This window comes from Budorcas taxicolor, chromosome 4 (genome assembly GCF_023091745.1).
Source record: "Budorcas taxicolor isolate Tak-1 chromosome 4, Takin1.1, whole genome shotgun sequence".
Classification (NCBI taxonomy): domain Eukaryota; kingdom Metazoa; phylum Chordata; class Mammalia; order Artiodactyla; family Bovidae; genus Budorcas; species Budorcas taxicolor.
This window is the reverse complement of record NC_068913.1, coordinates 51,653,487-51,660,614: the sequence shown is the minus strand read 5'-3', so window position 1 is coordinate 51,660,614 and position 7,128 is coordinate 51,653,487.

The following is a 7,128-nucleotide window of genomic DNA, read 5'->3' as shown; positions in this document are numbered from 1 at the left end:
GTAGGGTCGGGATCCAAAACCCCTGGTCTTCAGCCTACTGTGGCACCCTTGCCACACACCAGCTCTGTACTTGGAAAAGACAGTTGCTGTCACTTGTCCATCCACCACTCAAGGATATAGAAGAACAAACTGCAAGCTTAAGAGTAAAATCTCCTTTAGATGTACCATTGTTGCTGCTTCTCAGAGTAGGGGTAAGTTACGTGTTGCATTCACACATGATGATTAAACATAATTTAATTTCATCTCTGTAGGCTTTGGGACACAGAGGTGAGGTGGGTGGGTAAGCCAGGGCAGAGTGAAGAAACAGTGTTAATGAGAGTGCTGGCACGGGCACCCATCTCCTCCTGAAAGTGTAACTTCATCTGCATCCTGTTACCCCATGGCAACAGAGCTGAAGGAATCCAATACAAACACCCACACAGAGGTATCAATAAAATACTCCATGTGTGTTTCTGTCTAAAAAACAAACCACTCTGGCCCTTAAGGAAAACCAGACAGGTATTTAGGATAGCATCTAAAGAAATCTAGGAAAGTCCATGAAAAGGCATTGATACCCTAGATTACCTCCTTAGCATAGTAGGAATTTGGAGGGTAGGGAGGGGAGTTAGAACTCTCAGTGGAAATGAAAAAACTCCCTGCAAAACTTTCTTAAAGTGCAAAATGATGTAATAAGAGTTTGGAAATGACTTGACAATTTTAAACACAGTTTCCTTTGAATATTTAACTGAAATCATATACTGCATATCACAACTTAATAAGGTACATTAATTACTTTGATTAATTGATAATCACTGTTTATTTGTTATAAAAAAAGTTGAAAATGAACATCAGCCCACACTGAGAGTAATATAACAAATGTGGAAGTGGGTTTTGTGTGAGAGCCACAAATTTTTCTCCCTTAAAATATTTTTTTCCACCTAAACACTTACGAGAGGTAAATTGCTCACCTGGGGGGTTGGGGTTTGATTGTATAATGGTGCACCCTTCCTGCCATCTTGTTGAGTTTTTCTCTTTGGATGTAGAATATCATTTTGGGTAGGCTCCAGTCTTTGTTATTGACGATTATCTGGTAGGTAGTTTCAGTCTGGGTGTGCTTATGAGAAGAGGCAAGCCCAGGGTCCCTCAATTCCACCACCTTGTCCCCTTAATGCAGCTACTTCCTTCAGAAAACTCCCAATTCCGTCAGCATCCATCAGTTTGGTTACCAAATCCTCTTCCCTAACTTCTGCAGGTTGCCAGCAGTGCTGAGCATTCCTTGGCTTGAGGCAGGATAACTCCTATCTGTGCCTTGGTAGTCACACAGTGTTCCTATGGGTAGGTCTGTGTCCAAATTTCCACTTCCTGACAGTCACTCCCCTTGCAGTTTGCAGTCTCCCTCTGTGCATTTATATGATAAAAAACAAAACCTATAATAGGTTTTGTTATACTGTTATACAGGTTATACTGTTTCATAATCTACCTTCTTCACTCAGCCCTTTATTTGAATTAGCTCTCACATCACTAAAAAACCCAGGCCAGCTTATTTATAATGGCCATGGGTATTCCATGGTGAGCATCACTTAGACCTTCATGTTATTAAAGATTTAAGTTGACTCTTAACTGTATGTACTGAATAACTCGAACAGCTTGATAGCTAATATCTGTGCTCATCCTTACTTAGTCCTGGGGGATAAGTTCATTTAAGGGACATTGCTGGGCCGAGGAGTATGCCCAGCCAGGAAAGTTCTTGATCCTATTGTCAGTCATCCTGCAGAATGTTTGGCCCATAGGTGTATTAAAGTGTTTTTCCAGCTCCTCACTAAGATTGTCTTTGCCTTCTTATAAATTTGAGCTGCGAACTCGATGTCTCTTTTCATCTATGAGCCCTCAACTGACAACATTCTCCACACTCCAGGCGTCTGGTCAATGAATGACTAGTTTATTTTGTCAATAACTTGTGAGAATGGACTTCTGAATGTGGTTCCCCAGGCATGAAGGGAGGACAGATTTCCATGACACAAATAATTTTCTACAGCTACTGAGTTCTCAGAACCAGAAAAAAAAATGTGGCACAGAAGAGTACAAGCCATAAATGCTTCCTTGTACTCTGTCTAATGAACATATGTTGCTTTTATAATTAGAAAATACTGTAAACATATTAGGCCTTCCCAGGTAGCACTAGTGATAAAGAACCTACCTGCCAGTGCAGGAGACATACAAGATGCAGGTTTCATCCCTGGGTTGGGAAGATCCTCTGGAGGAGAGCATAGCAACCCACTCTAGTAGTCTTGCCTGGAAAATCTCACGGACAGAGGAGACTGGCAGGCTACAGTCCATAGGGTCACACAGAGTTGGACATGACTCAAGTGACTTAGCAGGCATGCACAAACATATTACCAGAGAGAGAAAGAGAAAGAGGGTGATGAAACATAGTATGGATTTAAGCCAGGTAGCAGAGAAGGCAATGGCAACCCACTCCACTACTCTTGCCTGGAAAATCCCATGGACGGAGGAGCCTAGTAGGCTGCAGTCCATGGGATCACGAAGAGTCGGACACGACTGAGCGACTTCACTTTCACTTTTCACTTTCATGCATTGGAGAAGGAAATGGCAAGCCACTCCAGTGTTCTTGCCTGGAGAATCCCAGGGACGGGGGAGCCTGGTGGGCTGCCATCTATGGAGTCGCACAGAGTCGGACACGACTGAATCGACTTAGCAGCAGCAGCAGCAGCAAGCCAGGTCGACATGAAAACTTTTATTGATTACATGTGTGTTAGTCTGGGTACTCAGAGAAGCAGGCACCAAAATGGAATTCAGTCAAATATGGATCCTATTAGAGGAAACACCTGTGGAAAAGAGTGAGGCGGGAGTTGAATAGGGCTGGGAGAGCTGAGACAGAAGGAAGATGGACAGAAAGTTGGGGAAGAAACTCTCCAGGCTGCTTCACTGTCTAAGGAAGGCTTGTCAAGACTACTGGGAACCTTGACCTAAGCCAGCCATCAGGGACTCCCTTGTCTCCCAGGGACAGTTCTGCCTTCATATCCTACATATCTTACATTATTTACTCTTCTATCTAAGAGAGGTCTGTTTCTACTAGCATGTAAGGAAACCTTTTTTGAAAGGAAGTCAATGACAGTAAGAATCTCTATGGTGTGTAATTTTGCCTTTACAACTTCAGGCAGTATAGGCATAAGTCTAATATATCTAGTTGCAATATTTGTATGAGAGTAGTTTTATAACTAGATAGTTCTAACATGCAGCTGTAATATCTAGATTAGAACCATTTTGTAATGGCAAATTTAAATCACACAAGTGATATATTTTAGACGAAAAAGGAGCATACTTGATCAGCAACTACATTTAGATAAGAGAGAAGACTCATAGCCAGAGGGCTGATCCCAAATCTCACAAAATTGTAATAACATGAATAACAGTATGAGGTTCAGAACACTGAGGTTAAGCAAAACATGGTATTATGAATAAAGTTTCATAATGGTATCAAGGGATCTCTCAAATGCTGTTGTTGAATCAAACAGATGGATTTTTAAAATTCATCAACCATTTAGTCATCTAATAATTTCAAGTATTTATTATGTCACTGAAATATTTTAGCAGCTGAAAATCACATAAACCATTGCTTAGTAAACTTTCTTCTTTCTTAAAAGAATTGAAAAAAGAACTGGCTTTGGAGGTCTCCCAGAGTAACTTCCAAGGGGTGAGCAAGTTCGAACACTGTACAGGCAAGCATCATTGGCAGCAGATCAACTCTTGGTGTCTCAGGGCCAAGAGACTCCAGGGAGAGGGCCACAGAATAGAGCAGAGCACATTTTAGAGAACTGGTCCATTTTCTGCAAAGCATCTGCTTACAAGAAACAGGATCCAGGGAGAGGATCCTGGAAGGTATTAGCCTCTAATCAGCCATGCTTCAGGTTGGAAGTGGGCTACAAGGGCTAAGTAGGGCAATGAAGGAAACTCTGGGTTCAGGGTCAAGGTGCATGACTGATCCAGTGCCAGAGGCTGGAGTTTATTCTGTACTGTATAGTTCATGAAGATGAGACTCATCCCCAGCTCTGTCTGGCTGTTGGGTTAGAGGTGCTTCCTTCCCTCACAGACACACCATTGCCTGCCTTCTGAGCTAGTCCCTGTATTTGGACCCATGGCCCCACCATCATGCGTTTCTCATCTTGTTTACATATCTCAGCCAACTGCTTCAAGTTTATGCACCGATTACCTCAGCCACAATGGCCAATGACATGCATCTGCTGCCTAAAGTCCAGCTAAGATTCAAGATCCAATGAGCTGGATCCCTGACAATTTTCTAGTCTTTTCTAACCTTTCTTTCTCTGGGGAAGAATATATTCCCAGATACCACCAACCCCAGCCCCCGGATGCCTGCCTTATGCTGCTGCATACCACTTTACTAAATTCAAACCCCTGAAGACCATCACCAACATAAACTAAAGTTTAACTGAATATATCTCTTTGGACATTGATTATTAGACTTCTGACTACTTAAACCTAATTCTGCTGCTGATGCTGCTGCTGCTGCTGCTGCTGCTGCTAAGTCGCTTCAGTCGTGTCCGACTCTGTGCAACCCCATAGACGGAAGCCCACCAGCCTCCCCCGTCCCTGAGATTCTCCAGGCAAGAACACTGGAGTGGGTTGCCATTTCCTTCTCCAATGCATGAAAGTGAAAAGTGAAAGTGAAGTCGCTCAGTCGTGTCCGACTCTTAGCGACCCCATGGACTGCAGCCCACCAGGCTCCTCCTCCATGGGATTTTCCAGGCAGGAGTACTGGAGTGGGGTGCCATTGCCTTCTCCTACAACCTGAAAAAAATAGCCTGTCCCTATGTCTTGCTTTTAAAATCTTTGAACAACTATGTACAACTGAGTGAAGCATGCCATCTGCTGGTTATTAAGAGTTTTGGCTTCAATGCTACTGAAGTCTTGGACCACTCCTGAGGCAATAACAGTGTGTCATTTAGGTCTAATTGGACTATAGTATTGCTGAAGTCCTCCATTTTCTTGCTGATTTTCTGTCTTGTTCTATCCATTATTATTATGAAAGCATTCCATTGAAGTCTCCAACTATTATTGTGGAACTTATTTCTCTCTTCAATTCTGTCAAAGTTTGCTTCATGTATTTTGGAATTCTTTTGTTATTGTGCATATGTTTATAATGGTAATTTATTGATAAATTGGATCTTTTTCAATATCTAATGTCCTTTACTGTATTTTGCATAAACTTCTTTGATGTCAAATATAATTTTCTGATTATAATATAGGCACCGTAGCTTTATTTTAGTTACTATTAGCATGGAATATTCTATTCCATCTTTTTAATTTCAAGCTTTTTGTGTTTTTGGATTAAAAGTGAATCTCTTGAAGATAACATATTAATGGATCACATCCTTTAATCCATTCTGTTATTCTCCACCTTTAAATTGGAGAACTTACTCCATGTGCATTTAAATTGGGAGAACTTACTCCATGCTTCCCTAGTGGCTCAGCTGGTAAAGAATCTGCCTGCACACTGTTTATAATAGCCAGGACATGAAAACAACCTAGATGTCCATCAGCAGATGAATGGATAAGAAAGCTGTGGTACATATACACAATGGAGTATTACTCAGCCATTAAAAAGAATACATTTGAATCAGTTCTAATGAGATGGATGAAACTGGAGCCGATTATACAGAGTGAAGTAAGCCAGAAAGAAAAACACCAATATAGTATACTAACACATATATATGGAATTTAGAAAGATGGTAATGATGACCCTGTATGCGAGACAGCAAATGAGACACAGATGTGTAGAGCGGACTTTTGGACTCTGAGGGAGAGGGAGAGGGTGGGATGATTTGGGAGAATGGCATTGAAACATGTATAATGTCATGCACATGTATACTATCATGAAACGAATCGCCAGTCTATGTTCGATGCAGGATACAGGATGCTTGAGGCTGGTGCACGAGGATGACCCAGAGAGATGATGTGGGGTGGGAGGTGGGAGGGGGGTTCATGTTTGGGAACTCATGTACACCCGTGGTGGATTTATGTCAATGTATAGCAAAACCAATACAGTATTGTAAAGTAAAATAAAGTAAAAATAAAAAATAATAAAATAAACAAGTTCATAAAAAAAAAAAAAATCTGCCTGCAATGCAGGAAACCTGGATTTGATTCCTGCGTTGGGAAGATCCCCTGGAGAAGGGAAAGGCTACCCACTCCAGTATTCTGGACTGGGTAATTCCATGGACTGTATAGTCCATGGGGTCACAAAGAGTCAGACGTGACTGAGTGACTCACTTTCATTTTACTTCCCTAGTGGCTCAAATGGTAAAGGATCTGCTTGCAGTGCAGGAGACCCATGTTCGATCCCCCTGAAGAAGGGGGATGGCAACCCAATCCAGTATTCTTACTTGGAGAATCCCATGGACAGAGGAGCCTGGTGGGCTACAGTCCATGGGGTCACAAAAAGTCGGACGTGACGAGCAAGTAATACTTTCACTTTCGCTCATGTTCATTTAAGGTAGTTACTGATTAGGAAGGACTTATGTCTGCCATTTAATTATCTGTTTTCTATATGTCCTGTGTGCTTTTCTTCCTCAGTTCTTCCATTACTGTCTGTTTTTTAATTGGTTGACTTTTTATGTTTAGCACACCATTTTGCTTCCCTCTTTTTCCTAATAGTTTATAAAACTTCTCAGTGGTTCCTCAGAAATTGCAATTAACATTCTAAAACTCATAACAAAAGCAAAACAAAACAAAAAACAACTTATAACAACCTACTGTGAAGAATACCAATTTCAATAGTCTATAATGGAATATACCACTAGTATTTATTTTAATAGTATACACTTTTCTCCTAAACTTTTCTGTCTCTTCCCTTTTATATTATTGTTGGCACATACTGCATATTTGTACACTGTGTGCCCATTAATATATATTTATAATCATTATTTTATCATCTTTTTTATATGTTGATACCATAGGGGGGCAAAAAGTGTTAGAAACCATAAGTACAGTAATACTGGCTTTTACATTTTTATCAGTGTTCTTTATTTCTTCATGTGGCTTTGAGTTACTGTCTAGTGACCTTTCATTTCAGTTTGAAGTACCCTCTCTAGCATTTCTTGTGGAGCAGAT